Source organism: Pipra filicauda, unplaced genomic scaffold (assembly GCF_003945595.2).
Source record: "Pipra filicauda isolate LSUMZ 115617 unplaced genomic scaffold, ASM394559v2 scaffold5_size6683894_pilon, whole genome shotgun sequence".
Classification (NCBI taxonomy): Eukaryota; Metazoa; Chordata; class Aves; order Passeriformes; family Pipridae; genus Pipra; species Pipra filicauda.
The window spans coordinates 442,372-460,265 of record NW_024104754.1 but is presented as its reverse complement, the minus strand read 5'-3'; the positions used below and the strand labels follow the sequence as shown (position 1 = coordinate 460,265).

General features: G+C 36.3%; 1 protein-coding gene across 2 annotated transcripts in view; it reads right to left on the bottom strand.

The window, feature by feature from the left end:
• The window catches only part of B3GALT1 (beta-1,3-galactosyltransferase 1), a 56,371-nt gene extending 52,106 nt beyond the window's left edge, over positions 1-4,265 (bottom strand). For both annotated transcript variants that reach the window (XM_039387986.1, XM_027733621.2), the window contains exon 1: positions 4,165-4,265. The gene's annotated coding sequence lies outside the window, so the exon portion shown is untranslated. The remainder of the gene's footprint in view (positions 1-4,164) is intronic.
• Positions 4,266-17,894: the final 13,629 nt, after the last annotated feature.

The following is a 17,894-nucleotide window of genomic DNA, read 5'->3' as shown; positions in this document are numbered from 1 at the left end:
GCCTAGCAAACTGAAGAGCAATTTCATGCCAGACCCGCCACCCTCTACAGAGGCCTAACCCCTGCATACACATACATAATTAACTGTAATTTTAGTATAGCTCCTCAGGTTGCCATCATGAAAATGGTATTGGGTTTGTTCTTTAATACACTGATTACAATAGATTATTCAGTAGCAGAGAGACCAGGCACAGCTGAACAGTATTGCCATGCTCATGGCATCAGGGCTGCTGTTCTTAACTTTATTTGAGAAAGTAAAATATGTCCTACTGATAAAGCTGAACTTGATGATGCAGAAGGTGGGGAGAAAAGAAAAAGGCATATCCCTCTGATGATTGATAGATTCTATTTATTTGCCTGTCTTTGAAAAGGCTATGTAAACCCATTGTCAACGTTTTCCATGTTTTCTTTGAATTAATGCAGATATTTGGTTTGTTTGTGTCTCCCACCTTGAGGATTCTCCTCTTTTTCTTTGCCATGTTCCTCAAGTCATCATTCACACAATTTGCTTCATGTAATCCCTGTTCTATTCTTGCCTTCAAGATGCCATTCAGTTTGAGTTTGAACAGGGAATTTTGCTTTTGGTTAGGTAAGCTAAGGTTTTTTCAGTTTGTTTCCTTCTTACCACCCTCCCGCTCCAAAGTTTCTATGTTTTTGAAGTCAGCCTTCTGGAAGAATATGAAACACCATGACAATCATAATTTTGTGTTAATGAATATGTTATTTTTTCAGTGAATTAATATTCTGAAGTGAATTTTTCAGGTAACTAAATATAAAAAGATACCAAAAACTGCAACAGGCCCTGCTATTTTGATGTTAAGTTCCATTTATTTGACACTGCCCCTTCAGCTTTCAGCATTATGCAGATTTTCTGCATTAACAGTAAAATCTAAAAATTTAAGAATGAATGAAAAGCACGTTCTGATCAGTTAACCATGGAAAAATAAAATCCTGTAGTTCAGCACCTGTCTACAAACCAAAAGTAATTGAATAAATTTTCAAGTTGTGGTCTCATAGTCTTGAGTAGCTGGAAATTAAATAATTGCTGCTGTAACTACTTAAATGCATTCTCTGTGATCTAACTGCTTTTTCTTTAAACGATTATCTGTGTTTCTCATTTAGCATTCCCAGTGCATCCACTTAGACTTCCTTACACAATTCATTTTGCCCTTGCTTTAGGATACACCAAAGCAATAGTGCTGTTGTACTCTGAATCAGGAAGTTACGGCTAAGAATGTGTAATTTATTTGAAACTCAGGTAAATGCTATTTAGGTTAACATCCAACCGCTGTGAAATAGGCCTCTGAAGGCACAGACTAGGACTGCTCTAGGCTGCAAGTGCTGCCTCCTGTGCCATTGAGGGTTCCCTGTATTTGTGCAAATATTCTGCACGTCAGGGTAGCAGTATATAGCAAACAGGGAGTGTGGGCACGGGGTTGTATATTCTACCCTAGGCTGTGCTTTTTTGCCCACTGCTAAATAGTCAGTTGCTTTGGTCACAGAAAATGTATATGCCAAGACTGAAGGGATATAGAATGGTCCCTTTTAAGGTGAAGGGATAACACTTAATGGCTGCTACTTGGCTGGCAGAACATTGTATGTAAATTAATGCATTTTGCCTTTTTCTGTAGGCAGATGGTAGGTTGAGGCAAACCTAAAGATATTTCCTCCCATTATGATTTTGTAAAGCAGCATAGCAAATTGTCAGTTTGTACACTGTTCTAATGGGACACATTTTTTGACTGCTGGGTTGCTGTGTGGTGCTAAAACTATGTGAATTATAGCTCAGTGCTGTATCCTGGTGAATTAATGTTTACAAGTGTCTGCAATCATAAAGATCAGATTCCTGAGTGACTCTGCTTGTGAAGGATAATCATTTCAGGCTTCTTAATCTCCCTTCCTTTAGTGCAGATGCCTAAAAATAAAGAACACAGTTGTGTTTAACTTTGTGAAATCCAGCATGTAACTTTTAATTTTGGTGACTTCAGTGGCTCCATCCAGCCACCTCTTCCTCCCCTTTCTCAAGGAAAATAACTTTCCTGACCCAGGTCCATTTCAGTCCCTCTAATGATGCGCTCCAGCTCTGAGTGGCTGAAGTGCCTTCTATTTTGACCTTTGCAGCCTCCTTTTGCCAGTATATAAAGACGTTGCTATTTGCTCTAAGAGACTGCTTGATATGCACTTCTGCAGTAAGTCTGTGAAACATTACTGTCCAAAACCAGCAGCTGAGGTACCCTTTGAAACAGAGGAGCCCTAACACCCACCTTAGTGGATTGACTCAGCATATCAATTTGAAATTTCAACCTCACTGCTGACCTCTATATTATATCAGTGTTGGGGTTTGAAATATAGCCTTGGATCATGCTTGTTTCTAAAGTTAACTTTATTCTCCTACTTCTGTTATAAATATATGTTAAAAGAAAACATATCAAGTTCCTGGAAAGGAATGGTTTAGGTTACTAAGCACTCCCCAAGCCTCTGATTTTTTGATTATGAAAAAGAAAGCAATATAAGCAGCAGCTGACTTGCTGATCTCTGTCTTCACTTAAAAGTCAGAGCTCAGGCATTAATTTCAGGACTGAATACCTTTTTTCACTAGAGTCTTTACAGTTCTGCCATTCACAGTTGATATTGATACTTTGCAGGGCAGGAAATATTACTAGTGAACGAATGCATCAACGCTGATTCTGCTTTGATGGAAGTTTAGTGGAAGTTTAACTATTGCTTGTAAAAGGAGGAAGATTATACCAAAAAGATTTATGTGTTAAGTATGTATCTGTATGATGCAGATTTACTCACACCAGTTTGAGTATACTTTAAAAGACTGCCCCTTATTTCCCAGGGCATTGTCTTGTTTTTAGTCTCTCCATAATTAGTTTCTATTTATGGAGCAGACCGAGGTAAGTAGCTAGCAGATGTCTGAAAGATACATGTTTTCGCATGTAAGAGTTTTTGTCCTTTAGCTTTATGCAAATATTAATGTTTTTTAAAGGACTACAGGAGGCATATAGACTCTTATTTTTTTCTTCATGATTAATACCAGTCATTTGTTTTTTGCTTTCATTTGTAAGTGCTTCAAACTCAGCCACAGAAAGGAAAAATGGGCTTATATGAAGATTAAAAGAATTGTAATCCTCATTTTTTTAGTCACCTACATCACAATAATGGGTCTGTAATATGAAAGTTCTATTTTACAAAATCTATTATCAGGGCTTATTTCTGTTTTTTGTCTTGGAAAATATTTTATTTCCAACTTAAGTTCTCACTACATATTTCTAAGTTCCCTTATATTATAAACACTTCTATGTCTCAAGAGAGATAGCTTTTGACTAAATAAAATTCTTTCAGGCAGTTATGCTACTGAAATTTTAATAAAATAATATGTTGAATTAAAAAAAAAGAAGTGATAAGTATTACTATTACTATCACCCTAATAACAAAGTTGGGTGTTTAAATGCATGTTCCTGTGAACTGTATTCTGTATGCTAGTATTCTTAAATATTCTATTCTGTATAAATTCAGTATCAGTTAAAAGATCTCTGTAGCACAAATAAAAAGTAACTATTCCCTTTTAATGTGATGCTAATAATGAAGTGGTAAATGCATAAACCAAAGGCATGTAGGTATTCTAGATATCATTAGTGTAGAAATTAAAGGCACCATGAACACTGACATACTTATATTTAAAGTGTGAGCCCTTTTATAGAGTTACAGAAACCTCCCATTCTTGACCTTTGAATGACCTCACTTACCACACTGCCTTAAAGATTAGATAATAGCGGAAATATCCTTTGTTTATAGTATCCCATGGAACACATAGAAATATCCTTTGTTTATAGTGGCTTTTGTATTTGTGCTATGCAAAATTTCTCAAAAGTTATTTTCAGCCTTTATATTGTATCTTCCATTTTGGATTGTAAGAGAGGAGGGCTTTCTTAGGTTTTCTTTTCCTGTTAAACATTTACATTTAGTGTAAAGACTCAAATCCAAATCTTTAATCATTTACAGGCCAAAGAACTGTTGAAGAATAAAAAAAGTCAGTCAACACAGTTTAATGAAGGCTATATAATCCAATTAAATCATATGATTGCGTGCACTTATACTATTGTATTAGCTATAAAGATCTAAGTCAGTCTATAAATCATACAGTTATGTAGGTACTTACCATTTTAAGAGCAGCATCAAGTGGAATTGGTGGAAAATCCCCAAGGCGTACTCAATAATTGATTAAAATGGTGAGCCGTTACGGTATTATTTTGAAATGCATCATCTGAAATCAGAAGGAATTTACTGACAGTTTTATATTTTGTTGACAGATTGCTCAGACATATATTAACCAAAAAATCTGTGTCTGTTGCCTTCTACAGAGTATAAGGAGAGTGATTCATTTTGAAATGTCTTTCAGCTGGGTAACTAGGTAACTTACACTGTGCTACATGAAAGAGCTTGGATTTCATTTTGTGAAGCTGGATTCCAGTGCAATGAGTGAAGGAAACAGATGGAATAAGAGGAGGACAGATGGGTATAAAAAAAATTACAGCCACTGTTTTCAGTACCTGTGCATTAACTGTTGTAAATCAATTTATTTTCATTTACTGAAACAGGAAAATGAAGATTATTAAGCCAAAGCGTTACAAAACACTCTATGTTGAAAGCATCTGTTTGTAGCAGTTAGTAAGAGTTCTAGATGAGTGACATCTGAGAATAAAGTTTTCTGTGGGCAAGAATGTTATCTCAGGTCTAGTCATTTCATTCTGTTAGGGAGATTTAAATCTCTCAGTGGGGGGAAGGTTAGTTGGTTAGCAGTTGCTGTGTTGGACAGCTGTAAAATTTTCCTTGTAGACAAGAGTTGGGCTGAAGTGATGTAGCGAGTGCTAAGGGGCTGCTCTACCATGAAGGCTTCAATCAGCCTGGGAAGGAGCTGAACCTGTAGAACTCAAAGTAAAGGCTGTGAGAGCAGGAGGCCACTTTCTCTCTCCTGCAGCAGCTTTGAATTGCAAGACATGAATGGTGGGTTAGAAAATCAAAACAGTATTGCTATATATATACACACCAGTAGTCCTCATTTGCTGCATGGCACAGCTGCTCTGTCACATACTTGACCTTGACTTAATTTGATCATCCCTGTGGTTAAATAGGAAGTTCAACTGTGAGCCAAATAATTTCTTACTATCCCTCACCCCACCAGTTCCTGCTAGCTTGTTGCTGATACTGTTGAATTTTTATATGAGCCCCTGTCCATTAGAAAGTGGATGGTGTTAATTTTACACTCATTTTAGAATGTCTTGCAATTAGTGGACTTGCAAAATTGTAGAATGCAAATAGAAATCACCCTTGTATTAAGAATATTTGAGGAATGAAGAAACACAGGTCGGAATACGTAATTGTTCTCTTTCTTGTTGAATTTATATCAGGAAATTTTATGCCTAGAGGTACTGCATGAATTGCCACTGTATTTTGGTGCAGCAAAGGCAAAAGTATGAAAAGGTCTGTAACTTGAGTACCTTGAAATTGATTTTTTTGTTAGATTTTATCACAGTTCCTTTTAAATTTTTCTATGAATAGTTTGAATTAAAAAAATCCACAGTTTTCTTGATTTTCTTTTTTTTTCTGAATAATTTTCTAATTAAAAAAAATTTAGGGGTTAGACTGACTACTTTTGTAATAAATCAAATATGGTGTTATGTTGTCATATGTAAAAAGATTGGTTAGACTTTATCTCTCAATCTATTAAATGCAATTTATAGCACAATGTGGCAAACACAAGTTTTTACCTTTGTTAGGTGTTTGGAGATTACCTCCCCAATACTGTCTCATTCAAGGTGAGCATTGTAGTGCTGGCTATTGTCAGTGCTAGAGGCTGGGTTACAGTCTTCAGCCATCAACAAATCCTGTTCAAAATGCATCATCTTCTCCTCCTACCTTTAAGGAAATCTCTGTTGGATGGGGATGTAGCCTATAAATCAGGCAAACAGTTGAGGAGGGGTGTGACGGAATAAATAGGAAGCAAAATGGTTTGCCTTGGTTTCATAACTGAAGTGGAAGAGATGTCACTGATCAGTTTCCTTCAGCTAGGAAATATTGGCAGTCTGAATCCTTCTGCAGAATGGCTCTATTTATGCAGATGCAAATATACTAGTTTTTAATTACAATTTTTGAGTTGTAGAAACATAAACACAGTTGTCATTATTTGTTTTCACTGGGGCTTCTTACAAAATTCTGTCTGCCCACAGTAACTGAGCTGCTTCTGCTCCCTCACCAATCACTCCTTTTCCAGTCTGAGTTTGGAATAAAAGAAATCTGAAGTAGTTCCTTTAAGCAGGTAGGAGATAAACTGTAAACTACACAGCATTCTTAAGCCATTGATCTGAAAGAGACCATTTAAAATCTTGAACAAGGTCAAAAGAGTGAGAAACTATTTCTGATTTTTATAGTTTAAAGTAATTAAGGTAATGGAAAGTAATTATAACTTAATAATTTTAAAAGCATAGAATTGATTTAGAAATTAAACTGAGATTGGAATTTACTATTTGCTGCTATAATTCTTTGTAAAACAAACAACCTTGCAACACACAAAGTAGTGACTCTTAAATCCCTATTAAATGTAATAGTCACTAATAAGTCTGCCCTAATAGATGACCCTTCAGCCCATTGAAATCTTGCAACATGTAGTGTCAGGAGCATTTTGGATACTAGTAGGGAAGAGCAGTCTAACTATGTGTTAGACTCGAAGAGACCAGGGAAAGGGAAGAGGCCATGCTGCTGTCAATACTTCTCAGCAGTAAGTTTAAGTGATGTGCAATTTCATTTATATATTTGATTTGTATTCAGCACGGGCTGAGATTGCCCTTTCTCAAACTGTCTGATCGTTTTTAATTCCTTGGAGGAATGCTTTTAGAAAAGACAGCAATCCTGCATGATGCTCTTGCTGATGACTAAATTTGGGGCTTCTTGCCCTGATGTGTAGAGACAAATTATGTGTATGCACTGCAGAGAAGAGGGCTCTTGGTTAAAGATATTCTGGCAGTCCTCAGCTGTTACACGCTGAAGGCTGGTTACTCAAGGACTGAGGCTAATCTAAGTTGCAGCAAAGAGGAAAAACTCTCTAAAGTAGTCAAAGCTCAAGTGCTTGGTCTTGTTTTTACCCACTACAAAAGCTGGTACGCTAGTTTAAGTGTTTCCTTGAGCTGTCATCCCTGTGGGTCTGGTTGTACTGTTCTTAGAGTGGGAGTCCATAGGCATTAGCTTATTAGGGTAACGTAAGATGACTGTGAAAGAGCTGTGGGGCATACATGTCAAAAGAAAGGTCATGATCTTCTTAAAAGTACAAATGGGAATAAATGCCCAGTGTATTTGCTGCTTTTGAAGCATCTGTCAAGAGCTGAGTGTCCAGCAAGAGTCCCATATAGGAAATTACTCTTACCAAAGAGTTGTTTCGTCCTGTATTTTTGTCAGACATCCGATCATTTACAAATGAGTTGAGCATGATCTAATCTGCCAGTTGAAACAAATGAATTCTGTTCTCCATGTATATGCAATATATATGAATTAGTCTAATGGACTAGTTAGTAAGTTCAACCAAACAGCAGATTCCATTCTGTATATAAAATTAGAATCTTACACTTAAACTGTCAGTATCAAATTTTCAGATAATGAAAAACCTTTAAAATAAATTACTTCAGTCTGTTTCTGCTTTGCTATCTCACTGTTAAGTAGTAGATTAAAAATGAAACTTAAATCTCAGTGTATAATTTTTAAAATATCCAATTCTGAATTTCTGACAATACTTTCTTCTCCCTCTTGACAACCATATTAGCAGTATAATAGGTTATGTTGTTTTTCCTTTTAAAATTTCTATATATATAAACTCTCTTACAAGTACAAAATACTGGGTACATACACAAATAAGAAGATGTTAAGGAGACAAGCTTGTGTGAGGAAGCTGATATTCTGATGATGAATGTTCTGCAGAATGGCTATCATGATATATCCTCCTACTTAGCAATAGGAGAGGGATGTATTACTAAATAACTCATCAGAACGATGAAGATCATGTTTAAGGCACATTCATTTTCCACATCCCTTTTTTCCCCCCAGACATCCAGCTTTGCTAGTGAGTTTATTTCTGCAAAGGATGATGTCTGGCGTATGACTGGTTTTATGCCAGCTGACTCTCACAGATGACCTTGTTTGTATGACCTTATTCCTTTGACTCCATCCAAAAGGAAAGGTGCAGGATCGTACGCCATTGTATGCCCTCGCATTGGAAAGTAGGCCAAGGCTTCATTTTTGCCATGCATTTAATCAAGCAGAGTAGTTGAATAAGCTTCAGCACTATCATTTTTAAGCAAACAGAAAACAGTTATGACTACTATCATAATTACTGTACTTCAAGCTAATGACTGATGAACTATTGATGAAGAACTAGAAACCACTGGCTGTGCCTAAACTTATACTTTTTAGAATTGTGGTGGTGTTCTTACTTTCTGTAGCTGGTTCTGTAAACCTAGAATTGAATCTCAAGTTTTGGTTTATTCTGGTGGCATTTCCATTTGGAAATGTCATGTATTTCAGGAGAAATTTTATTCCTAGAAGATCTTGAATTGAAGCCCTTTTACGCAAATTTTTTCCTTGAAAAGCTGAGTGGAATTCTAAATACACCCAATTCTAAACTTAAAACCTTTCTGAAACGTTTATGTTAAAATATGGACTCAGGGAAAAAACCCAACATTGTAAGTTAGTCTAAACTAATCTAATAGCGTATTGGGTACGTGTTTGTCTGTATATGGCAATGTAAGGCTAATATATGCAACTATAAATATCCATTTCTTTTGTCATGACTGCTGTAGATTGTAAGTGGGGCATCTGTATGCTGCCTGAGAAGAAGGGGTTGCTTCTTCAGTTAGTAGCAGCAGAATTTTGATCTCTTTTTTAAATAGCTGTTCATTGCAAAGTTCATGCCACCCTCAAAAACTGGAGCTCTACTGTATTTAGATTAAATAATGACCAAGGTTTAGTCCTGCACCCTACAATTATTTGAATTATTTTTGCTTTGTGCTGAAGTCAGCAGAACTTATCACAGGTCAGGGACTCAGAACTGGCTTTTTGTGTTTGTTGAGCACTGTAATCCCATGCCAGCTTGACTTCTAATTATGTTCCTGACACTCACTAAGTTTCTGTCTGTTTTATGCACAGTGACAAAGGCCACATATATTTTAAACAGAGACTTATCAAAATATTTTACAGTCTCATTAAAACTTTTGGCCAGTCTGATCTACAATTTCATCTTTTTTTAATGCATTTCCAATTTCTCTATTTTACCTACACATAGGAAATTTAGAGGAGATGTTACTTTATAAAGTGTCTGCTTTTGTTACAGCCATTTTACACTTATTTCATCATTATTGCATGAGATTTTTATTGAGTATATAATTTAGCTTGCTGCCTGCTCTGTGTTCAATCAAAACATGAATTCTCTGCTGTAGCACTTTCATAAAAAGAGAAAAAGGAAGCACTTAAACAGGATAAGGTTTGTTTTAGCGTGGTGTGCCAATTTGAAACATATTTGTGGATGCAGGTTGAATCCCCTACAGTTTTTCTTAAATAGCTGATGAGTATTTGGTTTATATGAAGGGCTTTAGGACTTTTGCTGCAGTTTATAACACAAAAGCTTCTGGCACCATTAAGACCCTTATTGTTCTGGCTGGAAGTCCCAAGGCAGAACAGGCAGGGAGTCAAAATTGCTGCAACACACATGAAATCTGGGCTGCTCTGACTTCAGTGGGAGTTTTGCCATAGATGACAGTGGGCCAAAGCTTTAATCCAGAAGTAGTCCTCCCTTGTTGATAATCCTAGTGTATGCCCTAGGGAAGTTTTGCTTTGCTGTCACCCAGACTGTGTCTGTCTGTGCAGAGAAGATACATGTCTCTTAGGGTGTCACACTATGCCTTTTACAAGCACAGCATTTCTGGGAAGGAAATCAGGACAGAGTAGAAATAAAACCCTAAATGTGGACACATACTATCTTGTTCCTCATGTCCTGAGTCATTCCCAGGAACATGGATGAAGCCCTCTGAACTGAGCAAGATTAGCTTCTTGAGACTGCAGTGGAGGGAGCCATCAGTGGCTACAGCCAGTGCATCTCCCAGTCCCTGCTTCTGCATTTGCAGGTTATCATTTAGTGACATTTAGTTTGTGAAGCAAGAGTATGTGCATTAGTTCAGTCCTACTTAGCCCAGGTAGACTGAGTTTTCCATGTAAATGTGACCTAGTGAGCTATTCTCAGAGACACTTCATAAATTTTTATGTTAAAAGACAACAGCAAATGGGAAGTGTTTGATACTTTTTTTGTTATGTGGAAGGTGTGTTGTGCAGAGTATCAGAATTTGCATTTAATCAGTGCTGTTTGAAAGAAGAAATAGCCTCAAGTTGTGCCAGGGGAGGTTTAGGTTGGATATTAGGAAAGATTTCTTCATGGAGAGGGTTATCCAGCACTGGAACAGGCTGCCCAATGAAGTGGTTGAGTCACCATCCATGGAGGTTTTTAAAAGACGCGTAGACATGGCACTTAAGGACAAGGTTTAGTGGTGGACTTGGCAGTGTTAGGTTAATGGTTGGACTTCATAATCTTAAAGTATTTTTCTTTTCCTTTATGATTATATAAGAGGAAAAACAGGTAAAATTATCTCCTTGTCTTTTAGGAAAATATATTTTATTCTTTCTATCAGCTGAAACTGTTCCCATTAAAAATATTCTCAAGTTGTCTGTTTTACAACAAGTTCTATGCATCCAATCTAAAACATTTTGTTGCTTTGTGAAATTGAATCAGAGACTTTCAAAATTCAGAATCACTTAGAATTGTAAATAATACGCGTCCTCCTATGAAGTACAAATAAATCACTACTGCTTCACAGTGCTGGGAGTAAAAATAGTCTCTGTTAATAGCTGTATTACTGTCTTAAGTCTTCAATTAAAAAAATTTACAAAGTAATTAAAAACAGTTTGGGGAGTTTTTTAAGAGTTAGTGTTTGCTGTCTGTCTTTATACATCTCAAATGTATAAAAAGAAATTGCTGTTGCTGCTTCTGTGGTACCAGAAATTAAATTCAGAAGTTGTTTACACAGTTAATAGTTCATTCATTTCATATTGAAGGTGGAAACTTGGTATTTTTATCTGTAATGAACTGAGAAGGCTCGTTAACTTCAAAGCATTGCTACAGTAGTTTATACAATATGAAAAAGAATTTCTACATATAGCACAATACATGTATCCATTACACTCACACAAGCCTTGTGTTCATTTTACAGAAAAACAAAGTAAACAAGTAATGGTGCTATAATTAACTTCACAGAAAATTATCAGATTCATTCTGTTACTTCAATCTTCACAGGACGTACTTCCTTTCTACAACAGATCATAGGTGGTGGCAACCCAAATAGCACTTGCTTGTTGGGTACTCATAACTATTACAATGCACTCCCATTTTTGGGTCTGAATGTGAGAAACTCTGCTAGATATGCATTATTCTAGATTTATCTCTCAATCAGTCCCTTCAATCACTCTTGAATCTTTGAATCCTTACAACATTCAATTCCCTTCTAGAATTCAAATATTAATGAAGTAAATGAAATATTCTTGCATCACTCAGAACAATTAAGTGTGAGCAAATATAAAAGTTGTATTCTGGGACAACATTTCTGATACCTTTACAGTGTATTTTGGGAGCAGAAATTAACTGGTACTTCTTTTGCACTTCACAAGAAGTTCTGTTTGTGTTGTATCTTTTCTGTAGTTTGTAGAAAAGTCTGGTCTTTGAGAAGACATCCTTTTAGTTCATTCTAATACTCTCTTCATACCAATTCTGATGTCACATCTCTACTCTTTGAGCTATCTGCATCAATTTAATTTTTGTATGACAAAACACTATACACATCTAGGCAGGTCTATAAATAAAAAGCAATAAGCTGACATCTTTCACCTGTATCAAACCTTTTTTTTTCTGGTATACTTGCTATTTAACTTCTGTCTCTATATCTATATTACCCATCTGTATTTCCCATGTCCCTCTTCTCCTCTTCTGTCAATTGACAGAATTTTCAGCTGCAGATGAAGTGTTATACCTCTTCTACCTCTGTGCTGATGGGTTCACACAGACATTACAGCCAGTTTTTCTGCTCTGGCATATAAAATAAACTGTCTACATCCACGTACATTTGCTTTCACACATATAAAGTACTTCTTTCAAGCAATATGTCTACATCTGGGGGAAAGTTGTGGATCTCCCTAAAATCTGTCTCTGAAATCAAGATGAGGCTAAAAAACCAGAAAACAACAATGGGCTGACATCACTGCCAACTCAAAGCTCTCAGTGATCTTATCAAGCCGCTTACTGCATAGCAGTATCTAATACATTTTAAGAGTCCACGTTATATTTGTGCATCGAGATTGTCCTGTATTTCTAAGATTCAGATGGACATTCATGCAGTCTTTTTTCAGGATTCAACTACAGCCAGTCACCTGGGTGTGACTGGTCTGCCAGGGTTGAAGACTGGTGTCTTAGCCTGACTGACAGCTGCCTGCCCATCAGCCACGGGAGCAAACTGCACTAATTGCTCTAGGACACTCAATAGGTTGCTTTTGTTTTTACTTCTACGGCATATTACTGTACCTTGTCCTTGTGGCTTGCTTATTATCCCTGCTATTTAGTCCTGCTCTTACTCCTAGAGCATCCACTTGCAGTGCAACCCCTCTCTGGGTTTTGCTCACTTATCTTCTTTACAGGCAGTACTCATATTTCTCAAGCTCTAGCATTCCATGATCCGTCCAGTTCTTGACTTAGAATCATCTTAACTAGATCTCTCATGTATTAAACAAAACGGCAAGTTGAGCAGAGACTTTGATGACAATTTCTGTATGAGCCTAAACTTAACACTTACTTCAGGTTATTGTCATAGAGTGGTCTGTCAATCCCTGTTAATGCTGTTTATGCATTCAGGTTTTATATAACTTTAGGTATTTTGGCCTTAAAAAATAACCTGTAAGCCCTGTAACACCAGAAAGTTCAGTTCTAATTTACAACCAAAAGACATTAAGACTTCTTTGTAAACACTTTTGGTTGAAGGATCTGAAAACCTAAGAAAAATGTCTTGTAAGATATTGTGAGATTTTTAACAGAATCACAAATTATGGAGATAATACAGTCTGTTACACTAAGGAAGTGCCAAGATTTATAAATCCAAGTAAAATGTTATGGAGAAATAGTGGAAAGGAGTAGATAACTTGGGTGTCAGCAGAAATAGTTGAGGTATTTCAGTTTGAATTTTATTCTTGTGTAGCAAGATATATAAATGAAGCTGAGTCTCTGGGTTGTTTTAAAATGTAAACATCAACATTAAAAATAGATGATGTCATATGTGAGAGGATGGAGAAAAAGAAAACAAACAAATTCTCAACAGGAGGTAAATCAACATGCCCTCAAGTGGTAACAATCAGACCTTTAGGGGTATGAGTCTGGTTCTTGTGTATTTGTCCTTTTTTATTTCCTTTTCCAGATGTTAGGGAAAATCCTATGGAATTTTGTCTTACAGCAATATCACTGATGGATGCTGTAGTTGTGATCTGTTCAAAGAACCAATGAAATGACATGGGGCTTTTAATCAAACTGCACTGCTCACTGCTTTTCTGTTGGTAAAATAACAAAATAATCAATGAATAAGTAAATTAAAAACCAAAATTCTGGCAGAAACCCTAAACAGAGAAATGTCCTAAGTAAAAAAGCAGCTCAGACTAATCTCGTGTTCACTTCTAATGCACAGGAGTGTAATCCTGTCAACAAAGGGAAGCATTTATATAGATGAAAATAAAAGGTCTTTATGTGCATAGGCTAAATCAAGATTTTCATATTATTGAGCTTTGCTGTGATTTTAGCATTAGTCTTGCAAGTGAAGAAGGGAGCTTTTGGTCATTTAAGACCATGAACTGAACTAATTGTCTACCTTTGTTTGGTCTTCCCACCTTCTGAATACTTTAAATACTTTTTCACATTATTCCATGTATGCAGCAGTAATCTTAGTCCTGTTTAAAAAGCTGAAATCTGCCTGGAACATAAAATTTTGGTGTATGGCTTTCATAGTCATGTACATTTGCCACATTTTTACACTTGATTTTGAAACTACAGATATAGCAGCTGGTGGTTTTAAAACTAAGAAGTGCCAGTCAGCAGAAGGACCCTTGCCAATGTGTACATTAGGATTGTTTATAATTCATTTTAATAAGTTTGAAAACAAAGCAAACAGTTTGAAACACAGTAAACTCTTTCTTTCTACTGAAAACCTGTACCTCTGTCTTACTCCAACGCAATTGCTTTTGTTGCTTACTGAACTGATTCCTTAGTTTTTCCTCAAACTGCTTCCCAATGATTATGGACAACAGCAGAATTCAACCTTCAATTTATATCTACCCTTTGAAAGAAATTAGTCTTATGCAGTCACATTATCTGTCTCTTTTTAACTCTTAATTGCATGCTTAAAAATATTTAACCATTTTTTTTCCTACTAAATTCAGACAAATTTGAAAGAATCATAGATTTCCTAAAGATCCCACAGACACTTTGTGAAAACCATCAGCACAAGTAAAGGAGAGACCAAAATTACTTTCCCTGCTAAGGGAATGAAAAGAATGACTCAGTATTTAGAGGTTCTGTTAGATAGCAGTTGCTGGTCAGTTTTAATATACATACTGAACACTGTAGTGGCACAAATGGAGAGAGCAGGGGCAGTGGGACATATAAGGATGTTGCTTTTGAAGATATTTCTGTGATATTCCTATGAGGCACGGGAGCATGACCCATTATATCAGCGTATCTCTGTGAATATTGGCCTTTCTTTTTAGTGGTTCAGTTATTATTTTACTTAACAAACTATCTTGAAGGTATTCGGAAACTTACCTTAAAGCACAATTTTAAATGCAAATAAATTTAGCAGGCTCTACTATGCATTATTCAGACTTCCCCCCTGAGCCCAGTCCCTGTGTGGACAAAATGAACTGGAGGAACCGGGGAGAGAGTTCCTTAAAATACGAAAAAATGTACGTATGTTAAATGGGAGGGAAGAATAACTCAACTGCAATACCACTTTTTAATTGCAAATATTACTGTCCCTGTCTTCAATATCAGCTGAATTAATGGCTTTCTTCAATTTTACCAGTGCAGGCAATAACATAATGTATTGCAAAGCCTGACAGCATACAGTATCTTGTATAGTATCAGTATGGTTGCAGTGCTCAGGTTTATCCTTATAAATGTATATCTGAAGGTTCCGATTTCGGATTTATCTGTGATATTAAGATCTCATGGGCACTACCACACAAGCTTGTAATGTGTAGAACTGAAACGTGAGATCATAATCTAAACAAAGAGAAAATAAAAAACACCACTCGAGAAAGAAGATAAAACCTTAGTTTAGGGCCTTCTTTTGCTTTAATACTTCAGTACTTTGGTGAATAAGTTTTTTGTGTGTGTGAGATCTAGCATTTATTGTAGGCTTGTTATGTGTAACAGCATGTTGGAGCACTAATTGTTATTCATATTAGGTTTTTCACTTCCTATTTTTCAGAAACTGTTTCAATGCCAAATAGTAGCAATCATCTGTCAGATAAGAGATAGGAATCTGGGAATGTAATCAAATGTAGCTATAGTACATGCACTTAAATACTAATTAAATGACACCAACTCTGAGATCATAATCTGAGTGGTTATAACTAGACTCAATTCATGAACTGATCTTATCCATATAAGATTTTTTTCATTCCTAATTCTTGTCTTGCATAAAAATAACTAAGAAGCTCTCATTCAATGAGAATTTCTTCTTAAAGTTCTTAAAACATAAAACAAAGCCTTTTGACAGATTTGATCTTCCACTGTTGGAATGCTATTCCAAACTGTTTTTGTGTTAGTTTGCAAAAGTGTTTAATTAGTTTTATGAGATTTTCTGTAATAAGTGTATGTTAGATGTGAGACAGGAAACAAGGCTATATTTACACTTCCCAGAACTTCTCATTATCATTGTAAGAGTTTTCATTCAGTTGCTAGGAGCTTAGCCAAACTTTTAAAATATTTGGGCTAAAATGTGGGTTTGTATTATGATGCAGACTTCAATTATGTGAGAGCACACTATTCTCCAACTCTTTCCCTGCCTGCCTCATTCAGGTTACAAGATGGATAGTACTCATTTAATAGGCAGTTTACAAACGGCATTTATAAATGCACTTCATTCAGTTTGTGGCCCCCTGGCCCACTGCAGCATTCAAATATTTCTCTAAATATGACACAATTGATTTCCTCAAAGAGTGATGGGCTCCACTGAAACTACAAACATTACCGTCTCCATTTTATAATACTCTTGTGAAATGAGTGTTTGTTATTATTTCTGTTTTACAATGGGGTACTATGGCACAGTAATATATCCTCAAAAGCAGTTTGGGTGACTAATGCGAAATAATTGTTACCTTATTTCTCAAAGAACACAATTTTTAATATTTGTCTAGAGCTGTAGTTTTTAAAACTGGCAAGTCAATTCACTTCACTTGTACCTATGAATTCTTAAAACTTCTGCAAACCAAAGCCTTTGTGTGTCACACTGAGTGCTCAGAATGCACAGCAGTTTTGACTGAAGCAATATGCCTCGGTTCATGCAGGAATCAGTGGCAGAACTAAGAAGGAAATTCAGTTCTCCGCTTTAATTTCTTAAGCATAAGAACTAGGCCTCCTTTCATTTCTATAGCAAAGGAAAGTGGGATTACAAACATCAAGGCCATTCTCTACACAGCTGGCTTTCATCCTCCAAACCTCATCTCTTCTGTGCACTGCAGTGACAAGATTTTTCTTTTTAAATTAAAAAAATGCTGATGCTTGATATTTGACAGATAAGTAGGAGTTAGCAAGACATATGTTATGTTTTATCTTCCTTCTTATGCCCATAGAAAAAGTCATCTTATTTAAATAATATGGAAGTCTTTCAAGAACAAACTTCATTCTTTAGTTTAACTTAAACCCCCCATTGCCATTTTTACCCCAGTCACTTGCAAAACACACATGCTTAGGATCTGTGTGATGCAGCCCATGCCATTGTTTGTTTTAAATTTATATCAGTATTTCAGGTCCACACTGAGACACACTGGAATAACCTAATGACATATTCCAGAATTCTTCTCTGGCAGTATCTTCAACAGTTTACTAAAAATGTGATTTGATGATAGAAGCTGGAAGTTGACCTTCCCCCCCCGCCCCCCCCCCATTCTTTTGTGAGCAGCCTGCTTTTGAAAATATGGAGCCAAAAGCTTCTCTTACAAGGTGGTAAGGTGGGCAAGCCCCTGCTCTGGAGCTAAAAGTCAGGATATAGGGCCTCTGGTGCTGAGGCTGGTTTAATCACTCATGACCACATGATCCTGCCTTAATGTAGTAAAAGACAGCTCCCATCTGTATTGGTTGAAATATATGCTGGCATAGGCGTACTAATTCGGGAAAACAGTATTTCTGGAGGGTTATTTTTAACCTGGATCAGTTCATGACATGGTTTAAAGCAGAATTTCACAAACGGTTACACTGCTTCAAAGGAAAAGTGGGAACCTCTTAAGCCAGCTTTTCACTGAAGTCCATTGATTGTGGAATTAGGAGTTAAGTATTGCAGTATGACACCTAACTAACATCCTAAATCTTGTCTGTTTGTGCAGTTAGTTACAAAGACTGTCAGTTCAGGTCAGGATTAACATGTTGTCTTATCCAAACCTACTTAGATGGAATCTGCGTTTATGGCAGCAAAACTGAGTTATCTTGCTCACCTTTTATGTATAGAATGGAAAAGGATGGAGATCAGACGTTGAATAAATTCCCAGGCAGAA